Source organism: Coregonus clupeaformis, chromosome 37 (genome assembly GCF_020615455.1).
Source record: "Coregonus clupeaformis isolate EN_2021a chromosome 37, ASM2061545v1, whole genome shotgun sequence".
Classification (NCBI taxonomy): domain Eukaryota; kingdom Metazoa; phylum Chordata; class Actinopteri; order Salmoniformes; family Salmonidae; genus Coregonus; species Coregonus clupeaformis.
The window spans coordinates 17,196,885-17,214,231 of NC_059228.1; the positions used below are offsets into that span (position 1 = coordinate 17,196,885).

The 17,347-nt window shown below is 43.9% G+C and overlaps 1 protein-coding gene across 5 annotated transcripts in view; it reads left to right on the forward strand.

The window, feature by feature from the left end:
• The window catches only part of LOC121553781 (zinc finger MIZ domain-containing protein 1-like), a 184,979-nt gene that overhangs the window by 33,493 nt on the left and 134,139 nt on the right, over positions 1 to 17,347 (forward strand). For all 5 annotated transcript variants that reach the window (XM_045211570.1, XM_045211573.1, XM_045211572.1 and 2 more), the window contains exon 2: positions 16,795 to 16,910. The gene's annotated coding sequence lies outside the window, so the exon portion shown is untranslated. The remainder of the gene's footprint in view (positions 1 to 16,794; positions 16,911 to 17,347) is intronic.

Below are 17,347 nucleotides of genomic sequence, written 5' to 3' on the forward strand. Positions count from 1 at the left end.
TTGTTTTTCAACAGGACAATGACCCAAAACACACCTCCAGGCTGTGTAAGGGCTATTTGACCAAGAAGGAGAGTGATGGAGTGCTGCATCAGATGACCTGGCCTCCACAATCACCTGACCTCAACCCAATTGAGATGGTTTGGGATGAATTGGAAGGAAAAGCAGCCAACAAGTGCTCATCATATGTGGGAACTCCTTCAAGACTGTTGGAAAAGCATTCCTCATGAAGCTGGTTGAGAGAATGCCAAGAGTGTGCAAAGCTGTCATCAAGGCAAAGGGTGGCTACTTTGAAGAATCTCAAATATAAAATATATTTAGATGTGTTTAACACTTTTTTGGTTACTACATGATTCCATATGTGTTATTTCATAGTTTTGATGTCTTCACTATTATTCTACAATGTAGAAAATAGTAAAAATATATAAAAACCCTCCAATGAGTAGGTGTGGCCAAACCTTTGACTGGTACTGTGTGTGTATATATTTATTTGTATTTTACCCCCTTTTTCTCCCCAATTTCGATCTTGTCTCATCGCTGCATCTCCCAACGTGCTCACGAGACGAAGGTCGAGTCATGCGTCCTCCGAAACACCCACCCGCTTAACCCGGAAGCCAGCCGCACCAATTTGTCGGAGGAAACACTGTTCAGCTGACGTCCGAGGTCAGCCTGCAGGCGCCCAGCCCGCCACAAGGAGTCACTAGAGCGCGATGAGCGAAGTAAAGCCCCCCCGGCCAAACCCTCCCGTAACCCAGACGACGCTGGGCCAATTGTGCGCCACACTATGGGACTCCCGATCATGGCCGGTTGTGATACAGCCCGGGATCGAACCCGGGTCTGTAGTGACGCCTCTAGCACTGCGATGCAGTGCCTTAGACCGCTGCGCCACTCGGGAGACCCAGTGTATTACTTTTGACAAGTGCAGGGCCCTATGAGTTCTTGTCAAAAGTAGTGCACTCTGAGTCAAAAGAGGAGTGCACCTCCGTCACTCTGTCGCATCGTTGCCATTGTTGTCAACGTTCTACAGATGCTGCAGCATATTGATGTCTGACTGATGGTTAATACCAAGTCTTTCTGAACGGGGGCTAATGACTGTTTTGTCAAATTTACACTATAGTGGCCTGGAAATACGACGACATTGCTAAAGTAGACAAATAATTAGTAGACAATTTATGATGTCATCAATTTTACTTTAGACAGATGGCAATGTTGCCATGAGCTATCAAAGTTCGTCAGAAATAGCTAGAAATGCTAACATTAGCTAGCTAAAATGTCTGTGCTCTTCCTTCAATCTTAGCTAGCTAGCTAAAGTTGTAATGAACCTAAAGTCAGTTTGGAGTCATTGTGGACACAGACTCTGTCTGACCCACTGGGCTGGAGTGTAAATAATATCACTACTGTGTGCCTGCGTTTGTTTGTCAGTGCATGTGGCAGTGTGTGTGTAGTGGGTAACTTTGTGGCTGCTTAAATGGTGTCAGCGGTATGTTATGGCTCTTTGTGGATGATAATGTGTGTTGTGTCCTTAGTGAATTTGACAGGCCTAGCTTTTATTATCCAGAGGGAGAGGGAGGGGGGGGGGATAAAGGAGAGGTGGTGAGAGAGAGGTACCTAGTTAGTTGCTGAACTGAAAGCATTCAACCGAAATGTGTCTTCTGCATTTAACCCAACCCCTCTGAATCAGAGAAGTGCGGGGGGCTGCCTTAATCGACGTCATCGGCGCCCAGGGAGCAGTTGTTGTTGGGGGTTAACTGCCATGCTTAATGGCAGAACAGCAGATTTTTTTCACCTTGCCGGCTCGGGATTGGAACCAGCGACCTTTCGGTTACTGGCCCAACATTCTTAACTGCTAGAGAGAGAGAGAGAGAGAGAGATCTTTCATTATGTCTGCTGTAGCCCATACAGTGCTATCCAAATATGGAGCGTCCCCCACTCACACACCACTCACCTCAGATTACCTCACCTTTAATGTCTGGTATTACTACCCTCCTGCAATGCAACCCTTCCCAATTTCAACCATCACCGTCATTATCCTAATTTCTTGAGAGGGTAAAGAGGAGAGCTTTTTTCTGCCCCTGAAATGAAGTGGGATCTTTCACTGTGCATGGATGGGCCCTCCACAATTATCAAAGACAGATTTGATACTTGAGGGACTGAAGTGTTTTGGATGGAAACCCCATGAATGATTGATACAAGAAGGGAGAGAGAGAGAGAGAGAGGTTTAAAATCACCCAGCTCAGAAGCTATCAATTATTTAACACTCTCCTTGTGTTCTGGTAGCACACGAAAGATCAGTCACCATTTTGAAATCTCCGGTTGATAATATCTGTCAAAGGAATTAGTACTTTGTAGTGATTTTTTCATCTGCTTTGTAAAAGTCTTAATTTTGCCCATGGCGGGACTGGTTAGTGCACATTTGTGAAGTAGTTTGAGAGTTTGAGTATCTGGCTGCAGCAGTTTTTCCCTGACATATTTTCTTGGTATTTGAGAAAATGGTTCATTTTTAAAGCTTGTTGATGCTGATCCAGTCTGAGTCATCTGAGCTCTCCAGTCCTGTTCTGTTTTGTCTCTCTCTCACTCTCTCTCTCTGCCTGCTGCCCTTTTCCCCTGCCCCTATAATGCTTATATCAGTCAGAGGAGGGGAGGGGATCTGATCTGCGTGTGGTCGGGGGAATCAGAATCTCTATAGACCCTGGTGTTTTTCCCCTTAAGTGCCCCAGGGCTGCCAGAGGCAAACACAAGACATCTCATGATGTTTGAAGAGGTTTTAGATCTTTCTGTATTAGAAGACTCTTACTGGCTGTTGTTGAGTTTACAAATGGCCAGATACTGTTGTAGAACTGGCAGCAACATTCGGTTGACACATGACTCAGTTATGATTGCATAATTATTTGAATGTTGTTTTGATTTTGGTCGGATATATTTAATTATGTACCCAGAAACAATTTGACAAGCTTATGTGGTCCTGGCAATCAATTTTACATTAGACACCAGGCTTACTTGTATTCTAATCATTGTATTTCTATGGAGAGTATTCTCTCTGACTTCAGAACAGAAGTTGATGCTTCCGTCCAGTCCCCAGGCTATGACATCATTAGTTTGAGTCATCAACCAGAGCCAACTGTTAGGATCACCCTGTGACATCATCAATATGAGTCACCAACCAGAGCCACACAGAGCAGAGTGCTGTCTGTCTGTCATTATACAACACACATACCGTACACAGTGTGACAGCTCTGTGTGTGTCTTCTTGTCTGTGTGTGTGTGTTCACCGTGCGGTCGGTCAGCTGTAGGTCTCCAGAAGAGCTGCAGGCATTTCCGCACGCTAACAATGGCCGCCCCCCATGTGATGAAACTGAGAGGAAACCGCTTTTGTGAACAGCCACAACGGTTTTGGTGTGTGCACTTCTGACCTGAGTTGACACACACACACACACACACACACACACACACAAACACACACACACACAGAGCCAGCATCAGCGTGTAGAGAAAGCAAGAAAACCAATATATCATATAGACTGGCAGAAAGGAGAGGAAACCCCTCTGCTGTAAATTAATAATGATTTGAGGTTATTAGGGGCAACAAAACACTGAGTGATCCTGTAGCTTTTCAAAGGAGAGAATCTGTTCTCACACGGGGGGCCAGTATGAAAAATGTATGCACTCACTAACTGTAAGTCGCTCTGGATAAGAGCGTCTGCTAAATTACTAAAATGTAAATGTAAATATACGACTATTGCTGCTTCTGTATATGTGAGCACAGTAAAACAATCCATTAGCAACACAAAGCAACAGTGTAGGCAGTAGGTGAGATCTGGTCTGATCTGGTGGTCTGCTCTGGTCTGGTATGATCTGGTATGATATGGTCCCCTCCTTAGTTTTACTCCTTGTTCTCTTTGGCGGGAGCTGAAAATGTATGCAGCAAACAGGCATTGCTTAAGGGCCACTCTCCCCCACCACTACACACTGAACAGGATCAATTACCGCGTAGCAAGCCAGCCCTCCCTCCCTCCCTCCCTCCCTCCCTCCCTCCCTAATGAGAGCTCAGAGGTAGCGGAGGTGGTAATAGCCTGGTGTAATGACAGCAGGGGAGTAGATTCCACCACACCATCACCACACCACTCCCTCTGTGTAAATAATAAACCAATAGGATGTACAGAAAGCACAAGGAGAGAAGAAGAAGAAAGGAAAGGAGAATAACAGAAGAGGTGTGTTCTCCCCCCGCCTCCCTGCACTCTGTTTGTATTCAGGTTGAGATTTTGAGGAGTCATCAGACAAAGTTATTGAAAAGGCCTAGCGCCTGCCTGGGTAGGATAGGAGGAAAAGGCAGGCCGTAACACATACACTTACAGAGCAGAGTGGCATCAGGAATCCTCAGGCTCGGCCACACGCACACACACACACACAAAGCAGGCTGGTCTTATCAATGGCAGCCATAGGGTTGCTGTAATAACACTGCTGTGGATGGAGGGTTTGTGTGGGGGTGCTGGAGGTGCTGCAGCACCCCCTGATGAATTGAATAAATGTTGCCAAAATTTGGCCTATACAGTGCATTTGGAAAGTATTCAGACCCCTCGACTTTTTCCACATTTTGTTACGTTACAGCCTTATTCTAAAATTGATTCAATTGTTTATTTACTCTCATCAATCTACATATAATACCCCATAATGACGAAGCAAAAAAAGGTTTTTAGTAATAAATAAATACAAAAACGGATATATCACATTTACATAAGTATTCAGACCCTTTACTCAGCATTTGTTGAAGCACCTTTGGCAGCGATTACAGCCTCGAGTCTTCTTGGGTATGACACTACAAGCTTGGCACACCTGTATTTGGGGAGTTTCTCCCATTCTGCTCTGCAGATCCTCTCCAGCTCTGTCAGGTTGGATGGGGAGTGTTGCTGTACAGCTATTTTCAGGTCACTCCAGAGATGTTCGATCGGGTTCAAGTCCGGGCTCTGGCTGGGCCACTCAAGGACATTCACAGACTTGTCCCAAAGCCACTCCTGCGTTGTCTTTGCTGTGTGCTTAGGGTCGTTGTCCTGTTGGAAGGTGAACCATCGCACTCTGGAGCTCTTTCAAGAGTGACCATCAGGTTCTTGGTCACCTCCCTGACCAAGGCCCTTCTCCCCCGATTGCTCAGTTTGGCCGGGCGGCCAGCTCTAGGAAGAGTCTTGGTGGTTCCAAACGTCTTCCATTTATGAATGAAGGAGGCCACTGTGTTCTTGGGTTCTTGGGGACCTTCAATGCTGCAGAAATGTTTTGATACCCTTCCCCAGATCTGTGCCTCAACACAATCCTGTCTCGGAGCTCTACGGAGAATTCTTTCAACATTATGGCTTGGTTTTTGCTCTGACAATCACTGTCAACTGTGGGACCTTACAAAGACAGGTGTGTGCCTTTCCAAATCATTTCCAATCAATTGAATTTACCACAGGTGGACTCCAATCAAGTTGTAGAAACATCTTTATTTTTTATACATTTGCAAACATTTCTAAAAACCTGTTTTCACTTTGTCATTCTGGGGTATTGTGTGTAGATTGAGACTTTTTTTTATTTCATCCATTTTAAAATAAGGCTGTAATGTAACAAAATGTGGAAAAAGTCAAGGGGTTTGAATACTCCTAAATGTGTCCCAAATGGCACCCTATTCCCTATCTAGTGGACCACTGACGTTCAGCACATATCTGCCTGATTACACTTCCTTGCATTATGGGTAATTATCATAATGGGTGTCTTACTTACTTACTTACTTAGAGACAAGTACAGAATAGAGCCATGTTTCTCTCTCCTCTCCTCTCCTCTCCTCTCCTCTCCTCTCCTCTCCTCTCCTCTCCTCTCCTCTCCTCTCCCTCTCCTCTCCTCCCTCTCCTCTCCCTCTCCTCTCCTCTCCTCTCCTCTCCTCTCCTCTCCTCTCCTCTCTCTCCTCTCCTCTCCTCTCCTCTCCTCTCCTCTCCTCTCCTCTCCTCTCCTCTCCTCTCCTCTCCTCTCCTCTCCTCTCCTCTCCTCTCCTCTCCTCTCCTCTCCTCTCCTCTCCTCTCCTCTCCTCTCCTCTCCTCTCTAAATATCATAATGGCCCCCTAAGAAGAAAAGTTATTTCTCTGGAGTGTGTGACTGCACACACACACACACACACACACACACACACACACACACACACACACACACACACACAGCAGATCTGAAGTGTTTGACTCCTCATCAGACATACATGGTATTAGCTACTGGTTCCTATTCTTGTCAGAACATTATCAATCAATCAATCACATTTATTTATAAAGCCATTTTTACATCAGCAGATGTCACAAAGTGCTATACAGAAACCCAGCCTAAAACCCCAAACAGCAAGCAATGCAGATGTAGAAGCACGGTGGCTAGGAAAAACTCCCTAGAAAGGCAGAAACGTAGGAAGAAACCTAGAGAGGAACCAGGCTCTGAGGGGTGGCCAGTCCTCTTCTGGCTGTGCTGGGTGGAGATTATAGGAGTACATGGCCATTTAAGGCCAGATCGTTCTTCAAGATGCTCAAACGTTCATAGATGACCAACAGGGTCAAATAATAATAGAGGGTGCAACAGGTCAGCACTTCAGGAGTAAATGTCAGTTTGCTTTTCATAGCTGAGCATTCAGAGGTCGAGACAGCAGGTTCGGTAGAGAGAGAAGGGGAGGGAGAGAGAGAGAGAGGGTCGAAACAGCATGATATTAGCTACTGATTCCTTTTCTTAGAACATTACTATGACTCATTATGAATCAATGGAGAAACATACAGTCGTGGTCAAAAGTTTTGAGAATGACACAAGTATTGGTCTTCACAAAGTTTGCTGCTTCAGTGTTTTTAGATATTTTTGTCAGATGTTACTATGGTATACTGAAGTATAATTATAAGCATTCCATAAGTGTCAAAGGCTTTTATTGACAATTACATTAAGTTTATGCAAAGAGTCAATATTTGCAATGTTGACCCTTCTTTTTCAAGACCTCTGCAATCCGCCCTGGCATGCTGTCAATTAACTTCTGGGCCACATCCTGACTGATGGCAGCTCATTCTTGCATAATCAATGCTTGGAGTTTGTCAGAAATTGTGGGTTTTTGTTTGTCCACCTGCCTCTTGAGGATTGACCACAAGTTCTCAATGGGATTAAGGTCTGGGGAGTTTCCTGGCCATGGACCCAAAATGTCGATGTTTTGTTCCCCGAGCCACTTAGTTATCACTTTTGCCTTATGGCAAGGTGCTCCATCATGCTGGAAAAGGCATTGTTCCTCACCAAACTGTTCTTGGATGGTTGGGAGAAGTTGCTCTCAGAGGATGTGTTGGTACCATTCTTTATTCATGGCTGTGTTCTTAGACAAAATTGTGAGTGAGCCCACTCCCTTGACTGAGAAGCAACCCCACACATGAATGGTCTCAGGATGCTTTACTGTTGGCATGACACAGGACTGATGGTAGCGCTCACCTTGTCTTCTCCGGACAAGCTTTTTTCCGGATGCCCCAAACAATCAGAAAGGGGATTCATCAGAGAAAATGACTTTACCCCAGTCCTCAGCAGTCCAATCCCTGTACCTTTTGCAGAATATCAGTCTGTCCCTGATGTTTTTCCTGGAGAGAAGTGGCTTCCTCGCTGCCCTTCATGACACCAGGCCATCCTCCAAAAGTCTTCGCCTCAATGTGCGTGCAGATGCACTCACACCTGCCTGCTGCCATTCCTGAGCAAGCTCTGCACTGGTGGTGCCCCGATCCCGCAGCTGAATCAACTTTAGGAGACGGTCCTGGCGCTTGCTGGACTTTCTTGGGTGCCCTGAAGCCTTCTTCACAACAATTGAACCTCCTTGAAGTTCCTGATGAGCCGATAAATGGTTGATTTAGGTGCAATCTTACTAGCAGCAATATCCTTGCCTGTGAAGCCCTTTTTGTGGAAAGCAATGATGATCGCATGTGTTTCCATGCAGGTAACCATGGTTAACGGAGGAAGAACAATGATTTCAAGCACCACCCTCCTTTTAAAGCTTCCAGTCTGTTATTCTAACTCAATCAGCATGACAGAGTGATCTCCAGCCTTGTCCTCGTCAACACTCTCACCTGAGTTAACGAGAGAATCACTGACATGATGTCAGCTGGTCCTTTTGTGGCAGGGCTGAAATCCAGTGGAAATGTTTTTTGGGGGCTTAAGTTCATTTTCATGGCAAAGAGGGACTTTGCAATTAATTGCAAGTCATCTGATCACTCTTCATAACATTCTGGAGTATATGCAAATTGCCATCATAAAACCTGAGGCAGCAGACTTTGTGAAAATTGATATTTGTTTCATTCTCAAAACTTTTGACCACGACTGTACATCACATTCACCCTCTGAAGCTGTCACTGATGACATGAACTGTGTGTGTGTGCGTGTGCGCTTGTGTGAGTGAGTGAGGAGAATGGTATTTGGTTTTCCAGGTCACAAAGGGATGTTTATAATATAGAATGGTTTGTTTTAACAGCACTGACCTCTTGTCGCTCTGACGCCCGTGACCTTTCGAGACTATTTGCTGGTGATGATGATTAGGAGGAATCTGTAGGGCCATTACGGCCTGCTATTCATCATTTTCTGCATATTTAAGGAATGGGTTATTAAATTGATATTTTATTAGATCATATTAATTGGACAAAATAGCTGTTCATGTCTATTAGACAAGGGTTTGGTTTGATTGGAGTGTATTGATTCTATGGGTATTGAATGATTTGATTTCTAATAATTCCTCTGAGTTTGACAATTCTACCCCTACAGATTGAATATGACCATATAGCCTAGATCAGGTTAGATAAGGGGACAGACAGTTTCAACACATACAGTGCCTTCAGAAAGTATTCATACCCCTTTACTTATTCCACATTTTGTTGTGGTACAGCCTGAATTCAAAATGTATTATTATTATGATTTATTTTTTTATGTATTGAAAATGAAATGCAGAAATGTCTGAGTCATTACTTTGTAGAAGCACCTTTGGCAGCGATTACAGCTGTGAGTCTTTCTGGGTAAGTTTCTTACCTGGATTGTGTAACATTTGCCCAAATTCTTCAAGCTCTGTCAAATTGGTTGTTGATCATTGCTAGACAACCATTTTCAGGTCTTGCCATAGAATTTCAGGTAGATTTAAGTCAAAACTGTAACTAGGCCACTCAGGAACATTCACTGTCTTCTTGGTAAGCAACTCCAGTGTAGATTTGGCCTTGTGTTTTAGGTTGATGTCCTGCTGAAAGGTGAATTAAAAGCAGACTGAACCAGGCTTTCCTCTAGCACCATTCTGTTTCTTTTTTATCCTGAATAACTCCCCAGTCCTTAACTAAACTCAGCAAAAAAAGAAACGTCCCTTTTTCAGGACCCTGTCTTTCAAAGATAATTCGTAAAAATCAAAATAACTTCACAGATCTTCATTGTTCAGGGTTTAAACACTTTCCCATGCTTGTTCAATGAACCATAAACAATTAATGAACATGCACCTGTGGAACGGTCGTTAAGACACTAACAGCTTACAGACGGTAGGCAATTAAGGTCACAGTTATAAAAACTTAGGACACTAAAGAGGCCTTTCTACTGACTCTGAAAAACACCAAAAGAAAGATGCCCAGGGTCCCTGCTCATCTATGTGAATGTGCCTTAGGCATGCTGCAAGGAGGCATGAGGACTGCAGATGTGGCTAGAGCAATAAATTGCAATGTCTGTACTGTGAGACGCCTAAGACAGCGCTACAGGGAGACAGGACGGACAGCTGATCGACCTCGCAGTGGCAGACCACGTGTAACAACACCTGCACAGGATCGGTACATCCGAACATCACACCTGCGGGACAGGTACAGGATGGCAACAACAACTGCCCGAGTTACACCAGGAACACACAATCCCTCTGTCCGCAATAGGCTGAGAGAGGCTGGACTGAGGGCTTGTAGGCCTGTTGTAAAGCAGGTTCTCACCAGACATCACCGGCAACCAGACAGGACTGGAAAAAAAGTGCTCTTCACTGACGAGTCACGGTTTTGTCTCACCAGGGGTGATGGTCGGATTCGCGTTTATCACCGAAGGAATGAGCGTTACACTGAGGCCTGTACTCTGGAGCGGGATCGATTTGGAGGTGGAGGGTCCGTCATGGTCTGGGGCGGTGTGTCACAGCATCTTCGGACTGAGCTTGTTGTCATTGCAGGCAATCTCAACGCTGTGCGTTACAGGGAAGACATCCTCCTCCCTCATGTGGTACCCTTCCTGCAGGCTCATCCTGACATGACCCTCCAGCATGACAATGCCACCAGCCATACTGCTCGTTCTGTGCGTGATTTCCTGCAAGACAGGAATGTCAGTGTTCTGCCATGGCCAGCGAAGAGCCCGGATCTCAATCCCATTGAGCACATCAGGGACCTGTTGGATCGGAGGGTGAGGGCAAGGGTCATTCCCCCCAGAAATGTCCGGGAACTTGCAGGTGCCTTGGTGGAAGAGTGGGGTAACATCTCACAGCAAGAACTGGCAAATCTGGTGCAGTCCATGAGGAGGAGATGCACTGCAGTACTTAATGCAGCTGGTGGCCACACCAGATACTGACTGTTACTTTTGAATTTGACCCCCCCTTTGTTCAGGGACACATTATTCAATTTCTGTTAGTCACGTCTGTGGAACTTGTTCAGTTTATGTCTCAGTTGTTGAATCTTGTTATGTTCATACAAATATTTACACATGTTAAGTTTGCTGAAAATAAATGCAGTTTACAGTGAGAGGACGTTTCTTTTTTTGCTGAGTTTATTAGAAGCATACCCATAACATGATGCAGCCACCACATTGCTTGAATAAAATGGAGAGTGACACTCAGTAATGTGTTGTATTGGATTTGCCCCAAACATAACACTTTGTATTCAGGACAAAAAGTTGATTGTTTTGCCAAATTGTTTGCAGTATTACTTTAGTGCCTTGTTGCAAACAGGATGCATGTTTTGGAATATTTTTTATTCTGTACAGGCTTCCTTCTTTTCACTCTGTCAATTAGTTTAGGATTATGGAGTAATTACAATGTTGTTGATCCATCCTCACTTTTCTCCTATCACAGCCATTAAACTCTGTAACTGTTTTAAAGGCACCATTGGCCTCATGGTGAAATCCCTGAGCGGTTTCCTTCCTCTCCAGCAACTGAGTTAGGAAGGACGCCTGTATCTTTGAAGTGACTTGGTGTATTGATACACCATCCAAAGTGTAATTAATAATGCTCAAAGGGATTTTGAACGTCTGCTTTTTTTTTTACCCATCTACCAGTAGGTGCCCTTCTTTGTGAGGCATTGAAAAACCTCCCTGGTCTTTGTGGTTGAATATGTTTGAAATTCACTGCTCGACTGAGGGACCTTACAGATAATTGTATATGTGGGGTACAGAGATGAGGTAGTCATTCAACGATCATGTTAAACACTATTATTGCACACAGAGTCCATGCAACTTATTATGTGACTTCTTAAGCACATTTTTACTCCTGAACTTATTTAGACTTGCCATATCAAAGGGGTTGAATACTTATTGACTCAAGACATTTCAGCTTTTCTATTTTAACTAATTTGTAAACATTTCAAAAAACATCATTCCACTTTGACTTTATGGTGTATTATATTTTTGAATTCAGGCTGTAACACAACACAGGGGTGTGAATACTTTCTGAAGGCACTGCCCCCCCCAGAACAGACTCCTCCAAACCATGATTGCATTCCTAAACTATTTCCGTCCTCTCTGAACATGAGCTCTCCACAACTCCTCTCCCTTTCAAGTACAAGTCACCAGCTGCCTGCTCTTTAGATAGATAGATAGATAGATAGATAGATACAGTGCCTTCAGAAAGTATTCACACCCCTTAACCTTTTTCACATTTGGTTGTGTTACAGCCTGAATTTAAAATGGATTACATTTAGATTTTGTGTCACTTGCCTGCACACAATACCCCATAATGTCAAAGTGGAATTATGTTTTTCAAAATGTTTACAAATTAATAAATAATGAAAAGCTGAAATGTCTTGATTCAATAAGTATTCATCCCCTTTGTTATGGCAAACCTAACTACTGTATATTCAGGAGTAAAAAGGTGCTTAACAAGTCACATATTAAGTTGTATGGATTCACTCTGTGTGCAATAATAGTGTCTAACATGAGTTTTGAATGACTACCTCATCTCTGTACCCCACACATACAATTATCTGTAAGGTCCCTCAGTCAAGATGTGAATTTCAAAAACAAATTCCACCACAAAGACCAGGAGGTTTTCCAATGCCTCGCAAAGAAGAGCACCTATGGGTAAAAAACAACAGACATTGAATATCCCTTTGAGCATGGTGAAGTTATTAATTACACTTTGGCTGGAGCAGGGCCCTTGCTCAAGGGAACATCGGTGGTAGGTGGCACCTGAGATATTGATGCCAGCAACCCTCCGGTTGCCAGCTCACTCCTACCAGATGTTTTCCCTCGTCAGCAGTGTGATTTGAACCGGTAAACCTCCGGTTGCTGGCCCGCTTCTCTACCCTCGAGACTATCGCTGCCCGTTTGAATATGCGATCTGGGAGAACACAGAGACCTCTCTAGGAATATCTCAAATGTCTTCAACATGTCAACAGCAAACAGAGCAGGAGGGATGAGAGGGAGGAAGGAAAGAAGGGTAATGGTAGTTTCAGGGTTGGTGTAATAATATGAATGATGACTTTCAATGACAAACGCTTCAGGTAGAAGATGCCTATGGTGTGAGTAGTAGCATGTGAACAGTACCCTTTAAATGATTAATGGGATTGTACCAAATTACTGGTGTGTAAATGACTGCTCTTTGAAAATGATCTTGACTTTGTAATCCTACAAGATGTTATCATGTGTTCCCTTTATACCCCAGACAAGACAGTGTAAGTGCTTGAAAATGAAATCAAAAAGAAAAGAGGGAATACCGTGATAATGAGCACAACTACCTGGTAAACGACTGTGGAAATGTGTGCAGATGTAGACCGGCGGATGGTTGAAACTGCAAATGTATTCTCTAGGTTTGTAGTTATAGTTAAAGTGACAACCAGCTGTATATGACCAGGACCTGTATTCATAAAGCGTCTCAGTGCTGATCTAGGATCAGTTTAGCCTTTTAGACCATAATGAAAATGACCACATGGACAGGGGGGACCTGATCCTAGATCAGCACTCCTACTCTGAGATGCTTTATGAATGTGACCCAACCTTACTTTCCCCTCCTACTATACCAACACAGCCTCAAGACCTCTTTGTGTTCCTGTTCAGGTCAGATGCTCGCAGGGCAGGCCAAAACACAAAATTGTTTTGGTGAGATGTGTGCTGGAGATTTGCGATGGCCTTACGTCATTGGATGCGGGCGCTGGCAGGGGTTGGAGCTAGTCTCGGGAGGGCGGGCGGTTGAACCAGAGTCACACACAGCAGCAGCAGGACCTCCCAACCAATCACTGTTTACATTTTATAAGGGAGGAAATAACAGATAATGATATTGTGGGAGAGAGAGAAATGGAGAACGAGGGAAGGAGAGAGAGCGAGGGAACGAGAGAGAGAGGAAACGAGAGAGAGGGAGAGAGAGAGCAGGAGAGAGTGTGTGAAATAAACAGAGAGCGAGAGAGCAACACAATTAGACCCAACCAAATCATGAGAAAACAAAAAGATAATTACTTGACACATTGGAAAGAATTAACAAAAAAACAGAGCAAACTAGAACGCTATTTGGCCTTAAACAGAGAGTACACAGTGGCAGAATACCTGACCACTGTGACTGACCAGAAATTAAGGAAATCTTTGACTATGTACAGACTCAGTGAGCATAGCCTTGCTGTTGAGAAAGGCCGCCGTAGGCAGACCTGGCTCTCAAGAGAAGACAGGCTATTAGAGACACATACTTCCCTCAGATTACACAGACCCACAAAGAATTTGAAAACAAATCCAATTTTGATAAACTCCCATATCTATTGGGTGAAATACCACAGTGTGCCATCCAGCAGCATGATTTGTGACCTGTTGCCACAAGAAAATTTGGCAACCAGTGAAGAACAAACACCAGTATAAATACAACCTAGATGTATGTTTATTTATTTTCCTTTTTGTACTTGAACTATTTGCACATCATATAACACTGTATATAGACATAATATGACATTTGAAATGTCTTTATTCTTTTGGAACTTTTGTTCATTTTTTTATTTTTTATTTCACTTTTGTTTATTATCTATTTCACTTGCTTTGGCAATATAAACATACGTTTCCCATGCCAATAAAGCCCTTAAATTGAATTGAGAGCGATGAGAGAGAAATAATCAAAGGTTCAACACTTGAGATGTTTGTTGTTGGTAATGGTATTCCTGTTGCTAATTTCCTCCAGATAAGCATCACACTATCAGACGGCTCATAGTAAAGTGTTTTATCTCCACCACAGGAAAATTGTTTCTTTCTCTCTCCCTTGCTGTGAATTTATTTCAGAGAGAGGCCTTGCTATACCACATCAAACACACACACTCACACACACACATGCTATCTTGGTTTAAATTGTCGCTCAGTTTTTTGCATAGAGATTATTACCTCTCTGAGGATTAGCTGTCTGTCTCTCTACTGTAGTGGGAGGGATGAAGGGATGAAGGGATGAATTATTTCTCTGCCTTCTCTCTTTCCCCTCCTCTTACTGTTTGCACTGGTGTTGGATGGGGCCATTGATTTTCCCCCCTTCTTTCTCACCTACTCTCTCCCTCCCTCCCTCTCGCTCTCTCTCTCTCTCTCTCTCTCTCTCTCTCTCTCTCTCTCTCTCTCTCTCTCTCTCTCTCTCTCTCTCTCTCTCTCTCTCTCTCTCTCTCTCTCTCGCTCTCGCTCGCTCGCTCGCTCGCTCGCTCTCTGGTATAACAGTTGATGAGTGGTGTTCAGGCGCCCAGGGACAACCCTGCTTGTTTTAAGGAGATGAGCTGTTCGGCTTTATTGCCCTGCTGGCTCCCCAGACAACTCTGATGATAGCGTGCGTGTGTGCGCGGTTGTATGTGTGCATGCTTGTGCGTGCGTGTCTTTGGCTTGTGTGTATGCAATCTTATGTGTGTGTGTGTATGCTTGCACGCTTGTGTGTATTAAGAGGAGTTAGTAGAAGCCTCTTCAGTCCAGGATTCCCCACACAGGCCTAAAGTAAAGGTTATGGTTTTAAGAGCTTTGAACAGACAAGCTTTGGCTTTGTCATCACAGCCTACAGGATCCCTGTAAAGACTCAGAACATTGGTTTACATTTAACAATTAACATTCTACATGGTTATAGAGGTGGATGTGTTACTAGTAGATATATACTGAACAAAAAATATAAAAGCAACATGCAACAATTTCAAAGATTTTACTGAGTTACAGTTTATATAAGGAAAGCAGTCAATTGAAATAAATTCATTAGGCCCTAATCTATGTATTTCACATGACTGGGGATACAGATATGCATCTGTTGGTCACAGATACCTTAATAAAAGGTAGGGGCGTGGATCAGAAAACCAGTCAGTATCTGGTGTGACCACTATTTACCTCATGCAGCACGACACATCTCCTTCGCATAGAGTTGATCAGGCTGTTGATTGTGGCCAGTGGAATGTTGTGCCACTCCTCTTCAATAGCTGTGCGAAGTTGCTGGATATTGGCGGGAACTGGAACACGCTGTTGTAAACGTCGATCCAGAGCATCCCAAACATGCTCAATGGGTGACATGTCTGGTGAGTATGCAGGCTATGGAAGAACTGGGACATTTTCAGTTTCCAGGAATTGTGTACATATTCTTGCGACATGGGGCTGTGCATTATCATGCTGAAACATGAGGTGATGGCGGCGGATGAATGGCACGACAATGGGCCTCAGGATCTCGTCACGGTATCTCTGTGCATTCAAATTGCCATCGATAAAATGCAATTGTATTCATTGTCCGTAGCTTATGCCTGCCCATACCATAACACCACCGCCACCATCGGGCACTCTGTTCACAACGTTGACATCAGCAAACTGCTCGCCCACACGACGCCATACACGTTGTCTGCAGGTGATGGCTTTGTTATGGAAGGTTTGGGAATCGTTTCCTTTTAAGTGGTTATAGAATTTAACGACTCTTTTCTGGATTTTGATAATTAGCGGGTATTGGCCTAATTCTGCTCTGCTTGCATTATTTTGTGTTTTTTGTTGTACACTGAGGATATTTTTGCAGAATTCTGCATGCAGTCTCTATTTGGTGTTTGTCCCATTTTGTGAATTATTGGTTGGTGAGCGGACCCCAGACCTCACAACCATAAAGGGCAATGGGTTCTACAACTGATTCAAGTATTTTTTGCCAGATCCTAATTGGTATGTTGAATTTTATGTTCATTTTGATGGCATAGAAGGCCCTTCTTGCCTTGTCTCTCTCTCTCTCTCTCTCTCTCTCGCTCTCTCTCTCTCTCTCTCTCTCTCTCTCTCTCTCTCTCTCTCTCTCTCTCTCTCTCTCTCTCTCTCTCTCTCTCTCTCTCTCTCTCTCGGTCTCTCTTTCCCTCTTTCTCTCTCTTTCCCTCTGTCTCTCTCCATTCTCATCTTAGTATCTGCAGAATACACTTGTAATAGAAGCGGTCCTTTGGACTATGCTCATGTGATGAGTAACCTTGAAGACTTGTGTGAGCTCCCAGAGCTAATACCTGAGGCTTTAGCTCTGTGGGCTAACATCTAATGTCTTGAGGCACACTAAGACCCGGGTTCGCACACACAGAATTTTGCCTTCGCAGTGGACAAATCTATATTTCTTGGCAGAAATGTAACATCTTTCTCTTCTCTCTCTCTCAGATCCAGTCAGGTCCAGTGAAGACCAGTGAGGACCGCTCCTGAAGGATATACATGGGATGGGTGGGGGTGAGGGGGGCTTGTGACATCACGCCCAGCCCAGGTCAGAGTTCACACAGGTAGGCAGACAACTGCTCTTATCCAATCCCTATCAGTGGCGTCATTAGGCCAGGGCTTCCGGGGCTTCAGCCCTGGATGTTTTTGGTCCAGCCCTGAACTTTTTTTTATACAGTGGGGGTAAAAAAGTATTTAGTCAGCCACCAATTGTGCAAGTTCTCCCACTTAAAAAGATGAGAGAGGCCTGTAATTTTCATCAGAGGTACATGTCAACTATGACAGACAAATTGAGAAAAAAATATCCAGAAAATCGTAGGATTTTTAATGAATTTATTTGCAAATTATGGTGGAAAATAAGTATTTGGTCAATAACAAAAGTTTCTCAATACTTTGTTATATACCCTTTGTTGGCAATGACACAGGTCAAACGTTTTCTGTAAGTCTTCACAAGGTTTTCACACACTGTTGCTGGTATTTCGGCCCATTCCTCCATGCAGAT